Source organism: Pelobates fuscus, chromosome 1 (genome assembly GCF_036172605.1).
Source record: "Pelobates fuscus isolate aPelFus1 chromosome 1, aPelFus1.pri, whole genome shotgun sequence".
NCBI classification, from domain to species: Eukaryota; Metazoa; Chordata; class Amphibia; order Anura; family Pelobatidae; genus Pelobates; species Pelobates fuscus.
Genome location: NC_086317.1, coordinates 272,280,533 through 272,304,025, shown reverse-complemented (window position 1 = coordinate 272,304,025; position 23,493 = coordinate 272,280,533). Strand labels below are relative to the sequence as shown.

Sequence of the window (23,493 nt, the reverse complement as noted above, 5' to 3'; positions counted from 1 at the left end):
CCATTTGACAATAGAGTTCTTGATTAAGGCTTTAGTGTCTTGTTGACTTTATATAGAGCCAAGCACTCCAGTATCAATGTTTGCAACAATGATTGTCTGGATTTTGGAAACGTGTGTGACTGCTTGGTTTGTCAACAGCTGGCGTTTTGAGCTGGTGGTTTTTCCAATTCCTTCTGAGCATTGTTCATGTATTGCCAGTTGTCACAATCTATATGAGACAATATATATAAGGCTTTGTAATATTTTCTTAGAAATAAGGACATGCAGGTGCAGTAAGGTGCTTGATAATTGCATTGAGGGACTTATGGGCTATGTGTGGAGTTGAGGAGTTGCCGGGCTGGCTGAAGCACCAGGGGTGATATTAGTGGTGTTTCTATTTATACATTAGGCAGCTTATTTTCAAAGCAGCCACTAGATATAACACGATCAATTGTACAGATAGACAGACTGATCCTGTGCGATGGATCATTCATTATATGATAGACAGACAGATAAATCGAGCCTGTGCCATGGATCCCTCATTATATAGCAGTAGTGATCATGACCTGGTGACTTGTCAGTTTATTTAGTGTCTAGTCATGGGTTCCACTGAAAAACGCCAAAATAAGTTGTTGATGTTCATCTTTTTAATGTAAAATAGCTTACATCTGCAGATAAAAGCATAACATCAGTGATAACATAAAAAACATTATATTGCCTTTTAAGGTTGGTGATCTGTGTGATTCTCATCTTCCATGTTAAACAATTTCAGTATTCTGTATTATTTCCTTAGTGTTTCGTTATTGTTTTTTCTTTCAATCTTGCTTGTCTTATGAGAAAACACTATGAAACACTATGCTATAAATAAAGTAGCTTAAAATAATAAATATGGTGATGTGGTTTATTATCTAATCAACTTCACTAAGGTAACATGGCACCAAAATTGTTCTGAACTGCATAGCAAATCAAAACTCTTTGGATAATAAATGAAAGCTACTGCAACAAGAAGACAAGTAAACAACTAATTTATACAAATATATAGCCTATATTGAGCACAACGAAATGTTCCAAACATATAGCCAAACAAATACCAATAAACAAGAATACAATTTAACTTCAAAAGCAACCGGCAACCAGTATTACCACGTGCCGCAAAACTCAACAGATCTCTTTTTCTACACATGGTTATTTTAGCCATAGAAAATATATAGTATTATTAAGGCTAAAAAAAAACATAATGATAATGAAGTCCATGGCTTATCACTGATATTAATTATTGAATCCAGACATAGACTTAAAGAGACACAATATGCATGGAGTGAAACCTTTTTTATACATCGTAAATGCATTTTATTTTTAATGTAAAGCATAATTAGAATAATCATATGAAAATATGGTTGCCATTAAAATTCATAAAAAACAGCACTTGCAGGGGCGGGACCTAGGTCTCATGGTGGCAGGACGCATCTTGCTGCAGCTCCTATTCCTGAGCTCACCTTTGCCAAATTCCTCAACTCCTAGCACTCTCATCAGGCACCGTAGTGCTACTACACACTGTCTGTACCGGACTGGGTGTTCTGGATCGGTACCTTACAGACCCTGCTGCCAAGTACCTCGGGAGTAACTGTGGGGCCTGGTAGATTGCTGGACGGAAGAGGCGGTCGCTCTCCCAAGCCCTTGTAGTGCTGACCCAGAGTAAATTTGTTCCCCCCGCCCCCCTTTGGGCTGGCGGGGGTTATCCCGGACCTCACTGGAATGTACTATTTGGGCGTGCTAACCATCAGCAGTCTGCTCCTACCTGCACTGGCATATAAGTGTACTCACAAGTATGGCAGATGATTTCACTCCAATTGGGGAGGGTCCAACACTGCTACAGGCTACACTACCAGGTACGCTAGAGCACTCACTCATGAAGCGCGATGACATTTTTTACTGCTTCTGGACAACCTTGGCTGAAGGCCTCTAGGGGCTTAGCCCCAATGCATCGCCCAAATCAGCAGAGGACCGTCCGCCACAAGTGGCGCCTGATCATCTGGACCCTCTCCCTCTCATGGGAAGGACTTGGGAAGGACTTGCACTCGGAGAGTCACCAGGTCCATGGCCTTGAGATGCCGGCCTACACATAAGCTAGAGGCGGAGGGGACGCCCCACCACGTATCTACTCTGCTGCTGCACCTTGTTAAACTCCAGCCTATTCCAGTGGCGTCCCATCATTGGGAGTGGGTTGACTGAGGGACTCTTGCTGCAGTATGGCCTACCACCGCGGAATTTCTATTGCATACTCATAGCCACCCTGTTTTCATGTTTTTAATTTACGTTTGACGTGTTGTCTTTTATCTTTGCTTTCCTTACATGTGGCTTGGGGCGCTTCAATATTAATGTTGACCAGATGTCCAGGCCCAGTGGTAACTATCCTGCCATGTGTGCAACCTAACTATGTACCTATGCTTGAGATAACTTTCTACAATACTGATATGTTTAGTAGATGTCGCTAAGTACATTTAAACAGTTGCACGTATCACATTTTGCCTTCAGGTCTATCCACATCCACCTACATTTTTTTGGCTTGAAGCTCAAGACAGGCTTAGCTAACAAATCGTAGCCCATACCTTGACTACTTGCCAGACAGATATGAATCTTTCTTGTTGTTATATAAAAATTGTGCTTGATCTCTAATGCCTTCTATTGTAAAGCTATGTATATTTGTTTAGCTTGGCCTTGCTGTTGGGGAATTGCAAGGCTGTATGTTAATCTGTGCACGGCAAAAATAAGGAATTTAAAAAAAAAAAAAACAGCACTTGCAGGTAGACTGTCCCAGATCAAGAGCTTCCCACACTATCCGTCAGGATCTTTTCATTCTGGTCTCTGGGTATTTCTCAGAACTGTCAAATAGAGATTTATGTTATAGGTAATTCAGCTGCTATATACAAGAAGAGTTGGACCGATCAATATGCTGATAGCAACAATCCGTAGATACTTTCATCCTATTCATAGCAGATCTACGATTTTATTTTAACTTTATTGTAGCTATTATATTGCTTGAAGTGCGTGAAGTACGCCTAGTTGTAAATAAAAAAAATTCTATTTTGATTTCTACATGTAGGTGAGGCTACATAACGCATGAACACAAGCTAAGTCTTTAATGAGTTTTCATTTGTGCTGCAAATGCACATTCGCCTGTTTCTTTAATCAGAAAGCTTTATACTGCCTTAGGGGCACAATATAATTGAACAAGCTTTCCAATGTAACACATACACTAATGTAAAATTATGTTATGCCTAACAAAACAAAATCATTCAACAAAGGATCAAATCTTGTTCTACCCCAATAAATGTCACTTTATATTAATTAAATAAAACATTTAGAAAATCATTTGTCCTCTTGAGCTTTAAGGACATATGCAAGAACTCTTTGCAAAGGCTACATTAAAAGGTTTAACCTCCTTGCTCAGTAGAACAAAATATGTCATTGATTTAATGTTTTTGGATAAGCGTTTAAAACAATTTAATATATTTGGATTAACTTTTCAAATTATTTATCTACAGAATTCTGTATTAAAGGGACACTATAGGCACCCAGACCACTTCATCTCATTGAAGTGGTCCTGTGCAGTGCCCCTGTTCCCTAAAACATTGCAGTTTTACAGAAACTGAATTGCGGTGACGTTGGTGGATAAGGAGCCAAATCCAGCTCTGACGGACATTGGCAGTAGTATCAAGTAAGTGTTTAAATGCTGGAAGGAGGGATTGGTTCATCCGCAGGGGCAAAGGGACACTGTAGTGTTAGGATTACTGCATTGTATTCCTAACACTATAGTGTTACTTTAAATTCTGTGATAATTTTTCTAGATTCATCATTTGAAATGCTTATCCATTTAACATATTAAAACAAGAAAATGTTAGGACAAACGTTGGCATAGTTCATATTCCCAACAACTCTCCCTTAATTTATTCACTAAACTCTGAGAATAGTCTGAATTTGTTGTTTAAAGTTATTGAAAACGATTTTCATCACATCAATGACAAATGTTATGAGTCAGAGAATTTGTCACTGGTCAGCCTACTTAACAACCCATGCCAAGTAGCTGGAGGGGTTAAATAAAACAGTGAATTGGCATTTGCTATTCAGTTGCTATAACCTTATCCAATTAGCAGTGGGATGGGATTTTGTATGGCAGAATAGGTGGGACTAAGGGGTCCTCCTATACTCCCATTCAGTGCCACCATGTGAGGGTTAAGCAGTTAAATAATCGAGGGGTGTGGTCTGACTGCGGACCTGAATAGCCACCTGATTAAGGAGCTCACGCTAACCCACTTGATATGAAGCATCTGTAACGAGTATCGAATTACACAAACCCACTTAAACGCAACTCCACATGTATAACATGAATGCTGGAGCGAAGCAACCTCGAAAAAAAAGAGGGGAGAGGGAAGGGAAGCCAACCTCACAGTGGCCAACCTCTTTGCTGCCTCGCGCACGCCATAGGCTGCACAACATGGCCACCAAGCAAGTCCGCGGAGCTCACTGTCGCGGGCCTCTACCGCGGGCGATGAGACGCCGGACACACAACAAGGAGAGACCTCCCAAGTCATTACTCAGCTAATGGAGGTACAGAACTATCTGGCCACAGTTCAAGAGAGGTAAAAGCTGAGACTCAGGCCCTGGGGGCACGTACATCAGACCTGGAGGCAAGGGTTGAGACAGTGGTACAGGCTCACAACATGGTAATTACCCACTCACAAGCCATGGAGAACCAGCTAGGAGACCTGGAGATGTTGGTGGAGGACCTGGCAAACTGCTCCAGCCGGATCAATATTCAGGTCCGCGGCCTACCGGAGGCACCCAATGAAGGCCCTCTCATAGAAAAAATGGGGCACTATTTCAAGCACTTGATCCCAGATATACTTGATGACAGATGGGTGATAGATAGAGCACACTGAGCACTACACGCTCGATTAGGGGAAGGAATGACTCCACGAGACATCATAATTAGATTTCATTACTTCTCCATCAAAGAAGCAATTCTCAAATACAGGACAGAACATGAACTTAATTATCAAGATGACACACTGTCGATCTACAATCGATGACAGTGTTTGGTTGTTTATGGCGATATTGGTAGAATCGCTACACACTTGGCTGAAAGTGACCCATCCATTGTATACCAGACAGCGTGTGTGGCAAACCAATTTGGTTTCCCGCTTTCCACCTGCTTCCCCCCCCTTTTCCCTCCCTCTTCTCCCCCTCCCCTTCTCCCCCCTCCCATTGCAAAACACATGTATATAGTTTAACTCACCACAGGGTGCATGAAATGCATACCAGAGTCAAATTTATCCAGTATGGACGAAACGCCCTCAGACCATAGCCCGCACAACAACAATATATACTGTACACTCATGATACTGGATTGGGGGGTGGGGCACGGGGAGTGGTTCGGGGTGGGCCACTGGGCCGGGGCATGGGGTCACACTCTGGGTTGTCACTGGGCTGGGCTAGACATGGGGCTGCGGGTGGGGGTGGTCGGGGGAACTGTGCTGACGGGTCCCCTGGTCCTGCGGTCTCTCTGGGGGGCACTCTTGGGGGATACACACACATAGTGAGACAGGCATACTTCGTTCTGAAGGGGATTTCCTTAAAGGGACACTATAGTCACCAGAACAACTACAGCTTATTGAATTTGTTCTGGTGAGTAGAATCATTACCTTCAGGCTTTTCAGAGAAAATGCAGTGTTTACATTACAGCCTAGTGTTGACTTCACTGGCCACTCCTCAGATAACTGTTAGAGATTCTTCCTGGGTCATGGCTGCCTAAAATGCATCCAAACATTCAGTGTCTCCTCCCTCTGCATGCAGACACTGAACTTTCCTAATAGAGATTCATTGATTCAATTCATCTCTATGCTTTACCCCTTATTTGCCTCCTTGTCAGTTTTAGCCAATCCTATGGAGAAGCATTGTGATTGGATCAGGCCACCACTTCTGATGATGTCAGCAGACAGCTTGTTTTTTGGGGCAAACATCATGCAGAGCTATAGCTTCAGGTTTGAATACAAGTAAGATTTTGCTATATTTATGGAGGCATGCAATGTACTGCAATGTATTGGGCATGCTATTTTCAATCTACCAGGAGATGCCTGTCATAATGAAAATAACCAGTAGATGGCAGAAACATGCCACTCTGTTTTATATAAGCATTCCCTTTGCTAATATTACCACTGATATAAGCAGAGAGAACCCTTTGTGATTAGGATTAGATTAAGGATTTAAATTAGGCTTACAATAACTATTAAATGTATCATTAGGTTTATATTTCAGATTATGTTTAAAATTCATTTTAGGTTTGGGATTAGATTTCAGATTAGGGTTCGGATTAGGATTAGGACCAGCAAGGTCATTCCTTTACTGAAATCAGAATTGTGAATCCATCTTTTTTGAATATTGCACAAATATATATTATCAATAATCTCACATTTTTTCTTGTGTTAAAGGAGTATGAAAACAATTTTCAGCACACACCATGTTCAAGAACGTGTTTGCCATTTTTATGCCAAGGCAGTGTATTTGTCTCTGAATATTAATTACAAATCCTATCAGAAAAAATAGCAAAAAGAGGAATATTATCCTGCCTATTATACATACTGTGATATGATTAAAAATATGAAACAATCTATGTATTTAATATGCTACCAGTGATAAATAATGAGAACAAATGGTTTCCTGCATTCTTATTATTTCCATGAAACAAGATAAATGTGGTACTCTGCCAAAGTGAATATAGAGAAGCAATATTAGTACTTAGTTAGAATGATCAACTGTGATAACGGTAAAAACTGTATTGATTTACCATTTGCATCCATGTTTATTACGCCATTCTGAATGAATAATATCCAGACAGGCTAATAGCATATTCAACCATTGCTGATAAAATAATATCATTATACAAACTAAATGATTTTTGTTTGAGTTGTTTAAAAACTATGTTATTAACCCCTTCAAGAACAAATTATTATACTGATTCTAGCTTTTAAATAACCTATTTCAAAATAGAACATCCCATTTTTAATGAAGCAACAGTTGCATTGACAGAAGTACTAATAATAATAAACCAAACAGGCTTACGGTTTTTAGAGACCAGATTATGCAATGGGTTTCGTAAATTATGTTTTAAAGTAATTTTAACCTGAGAGATGGAAATGAAGTCCCAATCTTACTTTTAGCCGAGTTTGAAGATGAATGAGTTAACTGTTCATACATCACTTGACTTATAACCTATAATTATGATGCATAAAGAGCTGCAGTGCTGTGACTCATATTATGACTGATGTGGTACAACTGTTATAGTTTTTTTTTTTATTATTATTTGTTATTTGTATAACTGCAGCTCCTAGAATAGTCATTTTCATTGGCTCAAATATTATATAAATGATAATTCATTTATATAATTCTATAATTAATTTATGAAACACACTCCCTAGCTGCCAATCAGACAGCCATGGATGTTTGCTTCCTTCTTCTGTTAGTTCCCCGACTTAAAAGAAGTGGCAGACCCACTCTACTTGAGTTCGCCTGCCTTCTCTCCTATTCTTCTTCCTAGACCTCACTTCACACCAACGTTCTTCCAAAACGCTGTGGCAGACAGGAGCGCACATAGAAGGACAGAGTCAGTGGCTTCTCAATTATTCCTTGTAATTTGCTTGTAAAAAGATTCAGTGTCTCTAGCAAGGAACACAGGTACGGCTTGCAACGGCTGCATCTTTTGCAACCGCTCATTAGAAATTCCCCCTGATAACAACGTGCATGTTTAAATTGGTGGTATTTCTACTAAATAGTGATTTCCCCCCAGTTCTATTAAACAAGGCACTAGTAGTGTTGGCATAATGCTTACATACAGTGAAAACAGCTACACAAAGCATCTGTACTATACAGATCAGTGCAAGCTGTTTCTGCAGCCTGAAAAGAATCCCTGTTGTGTACTCAATGTGCTCAGAACTCTTCCTAAACTTCCATCATTCTTTGCTAGAATGCAGTCAAGATGATTGACCTGCAGTAGTGCTGTAGAATATTGGAGGAGGTAGTGGTTGCCTTTAATTTACTTTAAATGAACACTGTCCTGTTAAAAATAAACATCATTAATTTTAACATCAGAGTATTTGTTTTTTTAGTTAAATTACTCTCCTGGTTATAAAAAAAAAAAGATTAAAGTCTCCTCTCTGCAGCCGCTCCTCTACGCATGCAGTCATCCGTTCAAATTACTTTTGACCAGATGCAATACTTTGCATGGTGGACATAGGTTGCAAATGCAGCAACTGCATTACTATACCAATCAAAAGCTTTTATACAGAAGCATTAAATCCAGAACTTCTCTATGAAAAAGCATTAGAGGCATTCAGCACCATCATGTTGTGCCACAAGAGGCGTGTTCTCAGCTAAATCTAAACATTGACGTTTCTCAGAAATTACAATATTTTATATTACCAGAGAAAAAGGGATGGCAATTTTGCTCTAAATCCATGACATTAGGATGCAGTTGTTTTTGTGCTTCGAGTGCCCCTGTAAAGCTAGGGGTGGGGAACCTTCGGCCCTCCAGATGATGTGGACTAAATCTCCCTTGATGCTTTGCTAGCATTATGGCTGTAAGAGCATAATGGGAGATGTAGTCCAAAACATCTGGAGGGCCGAAGGTTCCCCACCCCTGCTGTAAAGTAACACTAAAGTGTTAGGAATACAACCACCCCCCACACACAACGTTATGAGGTCTTATAAGATAGCTTTTACTTCCCTTTAATCCCTCGTCACACTGGTCTTGATACAATCCTTGGCTGAGATCATGAAGACTAATTACCTCAGCCAATCCACTGTTTCCCCATTGGAATATATAGGGAGACTAGCGCCCATGCATGGCAAAGCACTGAGACCATCTGATTGATAGTCAACTTTAACTTGGCTATGGAGGCGGACACACTTCTAGTGGCTGTTTGCAATGTTGCAAACAGCAATGTTTTACAAAGAAGGGTTAAAATGACAGGGCCACTACACCAAAACTACTTTATTGAGATGAAGCTGTCTGGATGACTTTACTGGTCCTTTAATAGCACTGCAGACTACAGATGCTGAGCTTTGATGGAAGCGCCCCATGGAACATGGGGTTCCACAGGACCTAACAAGAGAGATTTACAGGTACACTAACGGAGTAGCTTGAGTCTTTTTTTCATATCATATGCTTAGGCACTGCCTTTTGCAGAGAAATTTGTCTCTCTGTTAAGTGTAAAAAAGAAGTTCGGGGGCAAAACGGAAGACGTGATTCATTATAATTTACATTTTGTTTTACATTAGTTTTTCTTGAAAAATGAAAATCAGACTGTGTAAACATGGTGTTGAGAAGAAAGAGGTAATTATTAAAGCATGCCCACAGGTAGACAAATGTGCATATCAAATATGTATGCCAGTACTTTCTTTGTAATATATTGAATTATTTCTAAGCAACAGAATTCATAGTTATTTTATCCTCTGGGGATAATGTCCCATCAACATCACTGAAGGATTCTTCAGTTTCAAAAATTAGCAAAGCATATTTGCAAGAAAATATAAATATGTATTTATTTTGATTGTTTCAATATACAGCTTTGAAACCAGTGAACCTTGTAGCTGCACAACATACAATGTCACAATGACCTTACATGGCCATCAGAAAAAAAAAAAGGAAAATAGATGGGAAAATCCATATAATAGACAGGAAAAAATTATATCAATTTGCAAATTACAAAGAACAGTCTCAGTTCTACAATTGGGTCGCAAAAATAAAGAACAAAGATACACAGACTTATGAAACGAAAGAGTTTATTTAGATAATCCTCATATTATTTTTCAATTTGGGGATTTATTTAGGGGACAGTCCCTGGTGGTGCATTTAAAACTGAACTCAAAAAAAAAACAACGAAAACACCAAATCTAGAAAATAATTTAGGGTGACATTTTTCTTAAAAAATAAAAACAACAACAACAAAAACTGAAAAATGTTTGCCAGATGCTTAAATAGATTTTCTAAAGAGCTACTAAGTACAAAACAAATCAATAAAATTACTCTTTAAGTGCAGAAACAATACACATCAATTAAAGTGCAATGTCCCTTAAATTGTGCAAATCAATCGTTTTAGCTGCATTCACCACACATTGTGTTAAAAAAAACTTCAAAATGTCATCCCAGCAATTATGATGTGCTTATCATGGAGAAACATTCCACATGTATATGACTTTTTTTTTGTTATAAATAATACTCTATAGTGAAAACTATCTGTACAAAAAAAAATAAACAACACTTCAAAATGGCGCTCACATATGCCAGCATCCCTTCTACCTAGTTCCGTGTTTAAACAGCTTCAATAGGTAGTATTTCCCACAGACCATAAATTTTGCCATTCTCAATGCTTAAACATTCCTGGTCTCTTTACTAAGAGAGACTGAGAGACCGGGAAAACTTTGCAAACAGCAAATTCAGTGCTCTCTCTGTGTGGCCGCTGTTCATATAGCCAAGAGAAGCAAGAGAAAACGACGGCCATCTTGTTCGCACAAAAGGAGGTTGCGGTACTTGGTCGTCGAGTGTCTGGAACTATAATTGGACACTCGACTTCCCAAATGCTGGTCAACTTTGCGAACTCCTTTTTTTCACCGACCAGCCAGGAGAGCGCTATTTGGTAGGTTTGTTCCCACAAACGCTACCTATAAGCCAGGGGAACCGTTCGTGGATTTATTCTTTTTTTGTGCTTTTCAAACCACACAGCCCAATTTCATGGAACTATTTCTGGGCAGGAGCATTGTGGGCAGTAGGTCAAATTAAGACCTCCATGTGACTCTTGAACTCCTGAACTGACCTGGGTGATTTTTGAATATGTTGGTCCCCCAGATCAGAGCTATCAGGGCATATGACTTTTGTGGGGTTTCCATGGAGTTTGGGGTACTTTCTGGGTTTTGTGGAAATGTATGTTTTTTGTGTTGGGAGATAATTGAGTTTAGTATTGTGCTTAACTCAATTATCTCCCCAGTACAGATAAAGGATTATATTATTGTATATATTATATAGGACCTTAGAGCCAATTTAACTGCAGAATGTATTTTGTCACTGTCCCCTCTCAGGTCCATTGGGGAATGCCCCTGGAATATGTCAAGGTAAACCCTGTACATTGTTAACTACATATAAACTGGATGGTTAGCCTGAATAAAGCAATCCTGTTGTACCCTTCATCTAGTTTAGGCTGATTTTTGGGTATCTGCCTACTGTGCTGGGAGAATAAACTTCGATGCTGTAATTAATCTTGAGAAACATTCTAATTAACATCCGAACTGCGAGCTATGATCACTCGAGCTCTAGCAGTTCGGGAGCAAACCGACGAACGGGTATCTGCAATACCAGAGTTCGTTACATCTTAGATAATCCTCTTTACATGCAAATTCTGTAATCATCTCCAAAAATATGGTGCGCCTGATTTAAGGATTTCTTTGTTACCTTAGCAACATCTCACATTCAGTCTTTGTGAAGCTTATATCCTCCAGGTTAAATACAAGTCACTACATTTTTTTAAGTTAAAAGTTTATTTCTGTATTTTTCAGTCAAGAGATGGTATCATTTTTTTGTGTTTGATAAAAAGGTGATTTAGTACAGAGTTAAGCAATACTAAAAAATACTTTTTGAAACATAGACACCAGACGAATGTACTTTGCAAGGCAAATACATATTAATACAAATATCACAAAATTATAGCCAGGCTCCTTCTCACCTGCAAAACAAAGTTCTAACATTATTTCAAGAGGTTCTCTGAATACACTTTTGTTAACTTTGGGTGATTGGTCAGCCACAGGAAGTCTGGGATCGGGAAGAAGGGGAGGGCTTGCAAAGACTGCAGACAAGAGACTACAGACAAAACTGTTTTAAATGTACCTCCAAAAAAAATGCATAATTAAAACGGATATATCTTCTAAATAGTGATTTTTACATTTATTTTGGATTTGCCCAGTGTTGTGTCCGCTTAAACAGTGCCTTGTAAAAAAATTTAGTGTTACATAAAATAAAAACCACAATGGCCTTGTTTAGCTATAACGTTTCCGAGCACAATGCTTCTGGTTCTAAGCATTTTATTTTTTTAATGAGGAATTGCCACTTCCCGGGATTTTAAAAATGATGTTAATTTATCCCTATATTTAACAAATATGTATTTGTGAGGTGCGAAAAACTTTATTTTATTTTAGAAATCAGAAAGTTATCGCCAAACTTGGTGCCTCCATTTTAGCTCACTGTAAATCATTGTTCTAAGCGCTGTCCTTTGCACCTGGAAGTGAGCATAGAGACAGTGTGTAGAGAAGACAAGAAATGAAAGAATATATTTATTTCTTCTTTTCATTTGCAGTGATTGCTTGGCTTTGCCTTGTCTGAGCTGGATTATGATGTATGATATGTATTTGATAAATCTTTAATATAAATTTAAAGAAAAACAGATCACCTTGCAAATAAATGTTTAACACAAAATATAGGCGTTTTTTTTACCTTTTTATTCAATGATGCAAATTCCAGAGGAGTGACAGTTCCTCTTTAAAGAATGTGAATTTACTTATCTGACTCTATATACAACCAGTACAAAGCCTGGAATACCTTTATAAATATTTACAGGCAAAATGACATTCTCAGGAATGAGTGACTAACAGTTGCAGACCTGCAATTCACGTCTGGATAGAGGAAGTCATAAAGAACTTCAAGCTGAAAATATTATTTTGCTATCTTCAAATTACATCACTTTCATGTATCTTGATTCATGTCACAGGTAATTACCATAAAGACACGGTGTTACTGTACGTACCAGTAATCCTCATAATATTAACGATAAATCACAGTGCTTTACATAAACATTGCTTTAGCAAATAGCCCTCTTTTTCAAGGAAACTAGGCTTACCTTATAGTATTTTTTTCACTGAGTAATATTTAACTTCCATTATCATATGCGTTCATTACTTGAATATATATATATTCTTATTTTATATACCAAGAATGTTCTGCATATTGTTATCAACATGGACATTCTTTTACAGGCTTTCTCAGAAACTACAATATGAGGTTCAAGGCCACTCACCAGAACTGTGTGTTTATGCTATACATAATTAATGAGGTGAGAGACTGCCTGCCACTGTGTACACTTAATGCCCAGTATGGTATTTCCAAGGAACTGTAACATAGATATAGCTGGTTACATATGATTCATACAATGTTTGAAAGGCTGGATATGATTCAATTTTCCTCATATCCTCTGCAGTATAAGAAATGTTTTGTCACACTCTTACATTGGGGAAATCAAAGGTTTCTATATAACTCCTAAATTATTTTAGTTGATTTTAGGGAACTCAGTACTGATGTGAAAAAAAACCTTCTCCCCAATCACTCAAATCCATATACGTAGCTATACAGTAGAAAAACAAAAGAATTGATCACACAGAGCTGGCAAAATAATAACAATTATAGGGATTTTTACTAAAGTGAGAATTGTCAGGAATTGAAACAAACACTCCACATACTTTGCACACTTTGGCTTGTTGAAGTGCTTTAAGAGTATGTCCACTTATTTAATTTTACAAAAAGTGCAGATTTCAATAGAAATTGGCACATTTATAAATGTACCTTGTTTGCAACCGGATGGCTGTCAGACAGCTGGTTATGTTATTTCCTGGTTTGGTTAGCCCAGTAGAGCTACCCAAGGGGCACGCAATTGCCCCGAGCACTTGCCTTGCAAAGACTTCTCTTTGGGAAGTCTGATTGGTCAGTCAAAGAATCTCTGAACTGGGAAAGTAGTGGCGGGCTTGCAACGGTTGCAGGCAGCAGAGCTGCAGCTTCAGCTAGCTGTTTTAGATATATTCCCCTCAGTGAAAACAAATCCAGCAATAAGTGCATGCATGTTTTCATTGGGAGTATATCTACTAAAACTGGTTTAAATAATAAAAACAACATTCATTGGAATGTACCATTAAGACCAAGGTAGCCAAACTGAAAGCATAGTTGACTGAGAATTGATCCAGTTTGGATACTTTGGCCTTAAATTTGACATTTTCACTTTATTATGTAACCCTTTTACAAACATTAGCTTCAGAGAAAACTGTTCCTTGCAAACACTTCCAGGTGCATAGGCACTCTTTGGCATCTCCACGGACATTAAGTAATTATTCACTAAACAACAAGTTTAAGCTGATATATTTGAATTGGAAAAGATCCCTACAATTTGGTGATTTACTTTCTATCAGCACTATTTTGTCATTTCATCACAACTTACTGCTTAGTGGACAACACAACAACATGCTATTTCTCTCTAAGTATGTAAAAGCTGTTAAAAGAAGTGATATGTGATATAACTGCAAGAACATGATAAGGAGAAACAAAAGAACTGTGTGATCAGAAGGAAAATGAAAGTAAACTTCATATATGTATAGTATCATTTAGCTTTTATATTACGATTATTACATTCCACTAGAGACCAACAATACAAAACATGTTAAGATCAAGCCTTTTTCACCCTTTGTCTGCTTACGGAGCATCACTGGGTAAACTGGAATAGGGTTTGAAGAATGCTCCTTGCTGTTCCCCATTCAAAGTTTTAATCATGATTAAGCTGCATCTTAATCAGTATGCCACTGTTCCCAAGTGCTATGACTCATCTTTGGCTCCTAACAGCAGAAACACAGAGCAATGCATGAGCAACAGCATTGATGCCTGCACAGTTTGGCAGTGGGACACTCACATTTTATACCTACAGGAAGCAAGTTGGAACTTGGCCTTGGTCCGTACCTACTGGAAATCATTATCATAAGAAAAAGCTTTTACCGAGACCTCTGCAGCTACGACCTAGCCATACTGCCCGAGACACCTTACATGGAAAATAGAATCAGACCCAAAGGTGACCATAAACTATAAAAAAACTTTTCCTGTATGGCTGCGTCTCCACCTTCAGAATAGGGCCAATGAAATGTATTGGTCTAGTTACTATTTTTATATACAAACAATCAATATATTCTGCAATGCTTTACAATGAGTGGGAAAGATGTGCAAATAATTGTTACAAGCTTCACTTACAGAAAGGGAGAGGGTGGTAAAGAATCTTATTGGTGAAGCTTACTAATAAAATATATATAGAGCCACAAGTGCTCCGACATCACCCCCGTTGTAAGTAGTCAAACTGTTTAGAATGGTTTTTACTTGTTACCTAGAGTCCACCATCCACTGCTTATGCCGGACAGCCAGAAGCACCTAAGCTCATTAGCTGAAATTGACCAGAAGATGCTCTCAGCCAATGAGGAGAGCTGATGGACATTCTTGCTTAGGAGATTTCTGCTCTCTTTCATAAGCAGTTCAGTCAGAGAGTAGTGCCTGGAGGACCACAGGTAAGAAGTCAAACAGTTCAAAAATGCTTTGTCTACTTACAATGGGGGAGGGGGTTGCAACAGCACTCCTGACACGATAACCAATACAGCAAGCTGCTTGCAATATTTCTTTAAAAACATGGGTTTGAAAGATTTGTTTTTTTAAAGGACTGGATAATCAGGGCAGGGAATGGCGACGTGACTTCGGGGAGACTTGTGAAGTGACCTGCAATATATAGGCCAAAATAGCAACTGAATAAAAAATATAGTGTGAATTGCTCAATTTAAAGTGGCAACTTGTACTTGTGGCAAAAATAGCAGAAATTGAAAAATTCTTCAATCTTTTGTGTTTAGTTTGCTATTTTTGGCTGACATTTGAAATGAATCTTGGATTCACTTAAACTCCCAACAACTCACACTTTAGTTCATAGCCCTGTGAATGTTTACTGAAGAGATCCCTGCAGACAATGAAAATTAATCGGGAAAAAAAAAACAGATATGTTTAGGTAATAGTAGCATCCTAGTAATGAAAACAAGTCAAATGAGGTAACAATCATGACTCTGTCAGAATGTATTTATTAATGTTTGAAATTTTGGAGAAGTGACAATTTTTGAAATTTAGGTCTTAAACGGTGAACAGAAACAATATATCTAAGTAGGAGAACTTTTTCCAATGTAATTATTCTGGCTTTCACTTGTCAATTTGTCACGTTTTCCAGATGAGGAATAAAATGTATATGCATTCATTGTTCAGCATCTGCCAAAGGGTTAAATAAAGTGTCCAAAGAATGCATTGTTTAATGATAGCATTTCTACTAAGTCATAAAAAGGTTCGATTGCCTAAAACACTACAATAAATCATGTGTGTTAGGAGTGAAGGGAGAAATCATACTGCACAATATGGAGGGTTTGAATATGTGAATAATGCAGGGTAGCTTAGAATGTGTCTGAAATATTGGTAGCATACAGTGTTCTGGTAAAAAAAAAATATACATATATTTTGACCAGTACTGATTATGAATGTGGCTTTTTTTTTTGCTTCAATATTTCAACCAATGAGTATGCGTCCTCCCTAAAAATCAAAATATGCTGCAAACATCTTAATCCACCAAAAAAGACAATGGGCATTAAGCAAGATGAGCTGGATCTCTACACAAATGCATTTAGGAAGAAAAATACAACTAGACAAAACCTATCATCAACTACATTGTCTTTCTAATCTTAGTTAGCAGCTATCTGATGTACACTGTCAGCTGTAACAGAGCAAGTGACTAGGTCACGAACGTGGTCCGTCCTCCGAGCGAGATTGCATGATCCACTGATATCTATCCTGCACTCCATATGTTTGTCAACTACGTTTCCCATGATGCTCTGCCAGCGCCTACATGGAAAATGGTCTTCACATTCAATTGGGACTCTATGGTTAGACATTATCAAGCTATACTATCATCCATCCTAGCAGTCTCCCACATTTACATTTTGGTGGAGAAAAAGCATCAGTATGAAGATTAACACATTGTACAGCATGCATCAGGCATCTTGTTAATGCAAATGTGAACTAGCATATTCACGAGATTATGCTAGAATACCGATATGTCATCCTGGTAATAATCAGCACTTTCCAATGGAACCTTAAGGAATTGAATCCCAGGGAACTAGAACCAACCCATACTCTGCTTAGTAACTCTCCCGAAATGATACATTGTAATCATCTGCCACACATTCCACCCCACAGGTAGCAGTGCAATATGTGATGGGACAGACACAGACTCTCCCCCGTTATTAGTACTCTGATGAAAGTATAAGGGTCTCCAGGAATGCATTTCTGCACGAGGCACCTACTGCCATCAATACCCCCCTCTATAAATAGGACCACAGGCGGTGCTTCCCTGTATGAAGTACAAAGGTCCCACTGGGAAGCACGCATTGTCCACAAATGAAAAATATGCACCTATTGCTTTAAAAGATCGGTACTATTTTACCATGGTGTTCGGAGAGCAGCCATACATGTCTACAATACGCTGTACAGGTGTCAATTCTCCCTTCAGTCTGCCTGTGTTCGCAATACTGGAGATGGGAATGAAGCAGCCTGCTGAGCTCTTCATCCAATCCAGATGACTAGCCATAGAAACTTAATCTGACCAAGTAGCATTTTAATTATGAGAGCACATAAATATAAAAGCTGGCAATCAGATTGCACTGTTCCCATGCCAGTTCTGGGAGCTGAGAGCACTGAGCTTCTTGTAGCTATTTCCCATCCAACACAGTGGATGATCAGGAATCAGCATTCACTGCAGTGACTAAAAAAAGGTAAATTGTAAATTACACATCATTAAACACTTCTCACTATTGTTTTGCAGCAAATCCCGCAAACATATTTGATTGTTTTTTTTTTTTACATTACATATTTACATTCCTTGAACGAAATATGAATGTAATGCACATCCATTTTCCCTTTTACTAGTATGACAACAGGTTTCAGGGAATCATTTTATTCTCTCGACTGCTTGATACCAGCGCTTGATAGACAGAAGCCATGTAAATTAACCCCTTCACTGCCACGCCCCCTCATGACATGTCTGGCCATAGGTTCCCTCTCAGAATTAGTACTAATTGCCCCAGTAACAAAAATAAAATAACAAACAAGACCCTCTCTTCTCCCTCCCCAAAACTGTCTGTGGTTATAGATATAAAGAAAAAAAAAAGAATCTTACCTGTCTGTGCTCCTTTATCTATTTGATCCTACTGAGTTTATTGTTTAGGTGTTTCTATCTGTATATTTATAGTTTTAGGTCCAGGTCAATATTTTGTGCTCTTCGTTTGAATGAAGCAGGGAGACCCGGGTGGGGGGCGCTTTTAATTCATCTGCACCATTCAGCCAAGGCACCTTTCACAAGCACCATCTCTTCCCATCACAGTGGAAGACGATCTGCCCCGGTGTGTGCACGTGTGCGTGTGTTGGTGAACGCTGGTGATCCGATCAGACATATGCCGTGCACCAGGGAGCATTAATGTCCAAGATGTGCACCAGCAGCTGCGATGCAATAAGAGGAGTTACACTCCAATTAAACTCCATTCCACAAAGGCATGCCCCTGGACATCATCCTGCAGCCTGCTCCCAAAAGTTACATTAGGTCTTCTCAGCCCCCCCCTCTCTCTTTCTGATCTCCACGTGAGGTGATGGGCTACTATTTCACCCTTCCTTCATTGACCCCCAGTCTTTTCTTCTTCCAGGGGGATGGTTGGATCCCTGAACTCCAGCTGGAATACAAGCAGTCAAGACTCAGGAGTTGAGCTCTCACATGCACCCATGCATCCACACACTCATAGAATTCTCTGCTCTGTCTGTAGCCTGGAACATGCGCACTGAACTCCAGCCAACTGAGCTAGTGACTAATACACATTGGACAGTAGAGGGGGTTTACTGGCACACAAGCCTTCCATCATTCATTACAGCACAGGTAATAGCTTGCTGGGGAATTATAACTAGCAGAGAACTCTTTTTTTTTGTTTAAATAAAAAGTTATTTCTAAAACAGCTGTTTCTCACACAAGCTGAGCTCAGACATGTAAAGCATTATACAATGTTGTTCAGTAGAACTTTTTTAAAAATTTCACATCATGGGCACTGGTACTATTAAAACTACACATTGGTGTAAGGAAAGACTTGTTTTAACAAGGACACACACAGTTTGTGGAATCAGGGATTTGCCTGGAACTCATACTTTTCAGTACAAAGTTAGATTGCTATTATTTTTTATATATAAATGTTGCTGATTTTCAGAAATTATATTTCCCCTAAAATGTTTAAAATGTTTTTTTGTTTACTCTCCAATCCTTAACTTTAACACTATTAATTGTCAAAAGAAATGAAGACAAATTCAGACTCGATTGGCATTTTTAATTGTTTTAAGGCTCGTGCTACAGAATCAGATGAACAAACAAAAATAGCTTTGACATTTATGGCATGTTTAACCATTTGAGTGCAAAAACAGTGAGCAAAGCCAGTAAACAAAGACTTAATATCATTTATTTTAACGGTTTCACTTTTGATAATAGTTAAAATTTTATATATTGTTAGCTGAGGATAAAGATGACCTCTGGAAATATAGGAGCATCAGTCCTATGTCCATAGCCAGTACACAGTTAGTTTTAACAACAAAAAATAATAATAAATGCAAAAAAAAAATAATAATTTTAGCTGTATGAATTTTAAATATCCATGTTGAAAAAAAAAATTGCAAAAACCTGACTTCACCTGGCTGAGAATCATGGGAGTTACAGTCCGCAGCATCTCAAAGAATTCCTAATCCTATGCTCTTTTTAAAGGGACATTGTAAACAACATAATCAATGCTAAAGCCCGTGTAGTGATTATATTGCGTACAACATCCTGGAAATATCTCCTAGGTTGATATGAAAACATTTAGGAATGGCATCAGTCCATGGTTGTTGGGAAGAGCCGGTTTATTCAAACTATTCCTGAAATGATTGCTATAAAACTGGGGGATGTCACCAGGGCATTCTAGGCCTTATAACCGCAATGCCCATGCAATCCATAGAGTAAAAGGATGCTCATATACAATGCTCTGCATACATAACAACAATATTGAATAAAATTACATGCATGAGCACACAGTCACATAAAATTCTGTGTGTATAACTACAAAGACCGGACATATAAAAAAAAATATATTTCCAGGTACTCGGGCCACAGACAGCAGTCTATAATGCCTTGCGGTTAGTGTGTCTTTGCTACTTAATTGCTGTTTTGTTTTGGCGTTTTTTTAATCCCATATCCATTCTTCTACCTTCCTTTCTATCACATTTACTCTCCCACATGTTTTAGAGTAATCTCCCCTCTCGCTTCACGTGTCAGCTTTCTTACAGCCATGTTTTCATACCAGTTTATCTCCCATGCCATTTTATACGCTAGCTTTTCTCACCTGTTTTCCTCCATTTTGTTCTTTGCACAACCCCTCCCACCATTTTTCAATGCCAGTACCTGTTTTTCCATTTCCTATGTTGGTTCTTTCACCTGATTATCTATGTATATTCATTTCTTACTTCTTTCACTACCAGCTCCTCTCTATCCACCTATTCCTTTGGCAATAAATCTGCCTCCATGCCGGCTCCTATCTTTCCTCCATGCATGCCAACTCAAGCTTCAATGCTCTGGTTCATGTCACCTTTCCCCCAAGCCTCAATGCCAGCTTAGTTCTCTACTCACTAACAACCATTCTATGCCCATCTTTGTTACCTCCTTGTTCTATCCCTTCCTTTATTGAAATCTAGTCCCTCTATGCCAGCTGGCAGTTCCTGGTTCCTTATCCATTCAAATAAGGGAATATATTTTCAGATTGGGGAATACATTTCACAACAAATTTATAACAGTTTGTTTCTATGGTCCCACACATAAAACATTTCCATGACTTCACTTTTAATAGTGTAGTAAAGGCACCCAGACCACTTCATCTCAATAGAGTAGTCTGGGCGCAGTGATCCTGTCCTTTTAGCCCTGCTATGTAAAACATTGCAATTTTAGAAATACACCAATATCTTTAATGCAGGCTTCCTGCACTTCTAGTGTCTGTCTTCTTGGCAGCCAACAGAGATACTTCTGCTCAATAACCAAGTCAGACTCGGGTATTCAATCAATTGCTGCTCCCAGAGAACGTTTGATTGGTGCAGCACAGAGATATTCAGTACATGCACGCTAGCCTCCCAGTGCTTCCCTATGGTGAAGCATTGGATTGTCTGAGATCATCAAGATTAATTAACTCAGTTGAAGAGATGAGGCCGCAGTGGCGAGACCAGCACGCCACACGATACAAGATAAATAATATGATTTTTTTTAACGCTTTCCGGGGGGAGGAGGGGGAGGAGGGAGGGTCAACACATCTAAACAGTGTTGAGAACACTATAGTGTTTGGAATACGTTTGTCTCCCTAATGCTATAATAATTCTTTAAATCTGAGAAAAATATTCTATGTGAAATTACAAAATGATATGTTGGAGTTTTAGAGGAGTTCCCCTTTAAATATTCTTGTTAGGGGTCTGATCAACAGAGTTTGCGATATATTTTTATCATGGATCATTGAAAGTCGGTATGAATATGAAAATTATTTGGATATGAAAACAATCTGTATAAAACCATTAAAGTAATCCTAAACATAAATATTTATAGGGAATGTTTATCCTGCTCTGGTGCCTGTGTCTATTATTTCTTTGCCAACATTAAAGAGTTTATTTGCAGCAGAAAAAGAACCATCTGAGTAGCGAGACAGTAGCAAGTAAGAAGGGACAATTCTCACTGTCACTCATTACTTGGGCTCCATAGTTTATATTATGACACCAACCTTATCATTGCTTCCCTCCATCGACTGCAAAGCTTTCAATCATGAATCCTTCCAGCTACTGGACACCAACAATCTCTCCATTATCTTCTATCAAATAACCCCTTCATGTCTTTGTGTAAATGTTAAACTCCAACAAACTTTAATGAGTTATATTTTAATGCTTTCTACTAATATATACATGTAATGAAACATTCAAATCCCTCATCTATAGTTTCTTGTATCAAGATGTCTATCTTTTTTTTTTACCGTATACATCATCTTCATATGTCCAGTCCCCATCATACTCTGATACCATGTCCTTCGTTTCTTTACCTTCATCAGTTTTATGTGGACACTTTCTCACACTTCTTACCCTTCAGTCACTCATTTCTTATAACCTCATTCTTGCTTATATAACTTTCTGTGTTGTGATAGCCTGTAAATTAATCTAAGAATGATAGATTTAATCAAAGAGGTTTGAGGTCTCCCATGTATTTGAACATGTTATAGTTTTATGACATTTGTAGCTCAGTAGTAGCTGGTTGAAAATGTAATTGGAGATCAAGATTACCTTAATTTAGTATTTATTTAATATGTAAATATTTTATGGGAAAGTGAACATTTATTATGACACCTAATCTGTTTTCTTGCTAGAAGGTTTATGTCAGAACTGGTTGAGAGAGTTTGAGAGAGATGACTCAAGTCACTAGAAGGTAGTGTATTTACACAAACATAAGTTGAGCTACCAAGTGAGGAAGCAGGGTTGTGATTGGTCTTTCTGCTCCTCTGTTTTGAAGAATGACTTCAAGCAGCCTTCCTTCTTTCTTTTTATATATTGTGTTACAATTCCACACATGGTCCTGAGGTATCTGTTATAAAAACAGTCATACTCTGGGTAATCTTTGTAGCATAACATTTTCATGGATTGCCATTACAGGCGCTGTAGGAGGCGAGTGTGGGTCAGTAAGTATTCACTACATTAATTCAGAGATTTGCTGTGCCTACACTTTAATTAATATGAGCTTTATGCAGTGCAGTAAGGGTGTTGTGTTATAAATAACTGGGGGGCAATTAATAAAAAAGCACTCCAAATCCATAATGCATGTTCACGTTTTCTTACTTATAGAAGTACCGATTGCAAGAGAAATCAGAATTTTATAACCCCACCCCTCCCCCCTTAGTTACAGCCAGGAGGCTTTCTTCTTTATTTAATTTGAGCAGTGTTTTAAAGTGGAAGTGAGGGCTTTTTTTTCGAAATGCAGTTGCTTTTAAATAGTTTTCTGGGACTGTGCAAAGGCCCCCTGTGCGTCCTGTGGGAAAATGTACTTCTTCTCTGTCCTTGGTGCACTACCATCTTTCCCTCTTCAACTGTTGGCAGAGGATGCATGAGTCACATCATCTCTCTCTTAGTAAAGACATAAAGGGAGTTGGTGGCACACCCTGAACATGCATTTTACAGGAATATTCTTCTGACCAACATGTATACAAGATACAAACTAAGGAACAGCACGAACATAAAAAACTGTTTTACATTTTATAAGGCTGCTTAAAATCATCTCTCTCTGACTACAAAACAAAAACCTAAGGAACATCCACTTCAATAAATAAATGGCCTTTTCCCCTCTCCAAGCGCTCAGCTGCCATATAAAATTGCAAGTGGTCACAAGCCCTTATGGATTTACCTGCAATCACTGGTGTGCATGCCTCCAGCATAGTAATAGGACACTGGTAGTAGGGGGATAAAGGGGACTGGACTAGTGATGCAATTGTGTCACTCTCTCTGCCCAAGGG

General features: G+C 38.6%; 1 protein-coding gene across 1 annotated transcript in view; it reads right to left on the bottom strand.

Annotated features, from left to right (window-relative positions):
- Window positions 1–18,684, bottom strand: part of CALN1 (calneuron 1) — a 566,516-nt gene extending 547,832 nt beyond the window's left edge. Inside the window, exon 1 of the mRNA XM_063457364.1 lies at window positions 18,081–18,684. The gene's annotated coding sequence lies outside the window, so the exon portion shown is untranslated. The remainder of the gene's footprint in view (window positions 1–18,080) is intronic.
- Window positions 18,685–23,493: the final 4,809 nt, after the last annotated feature.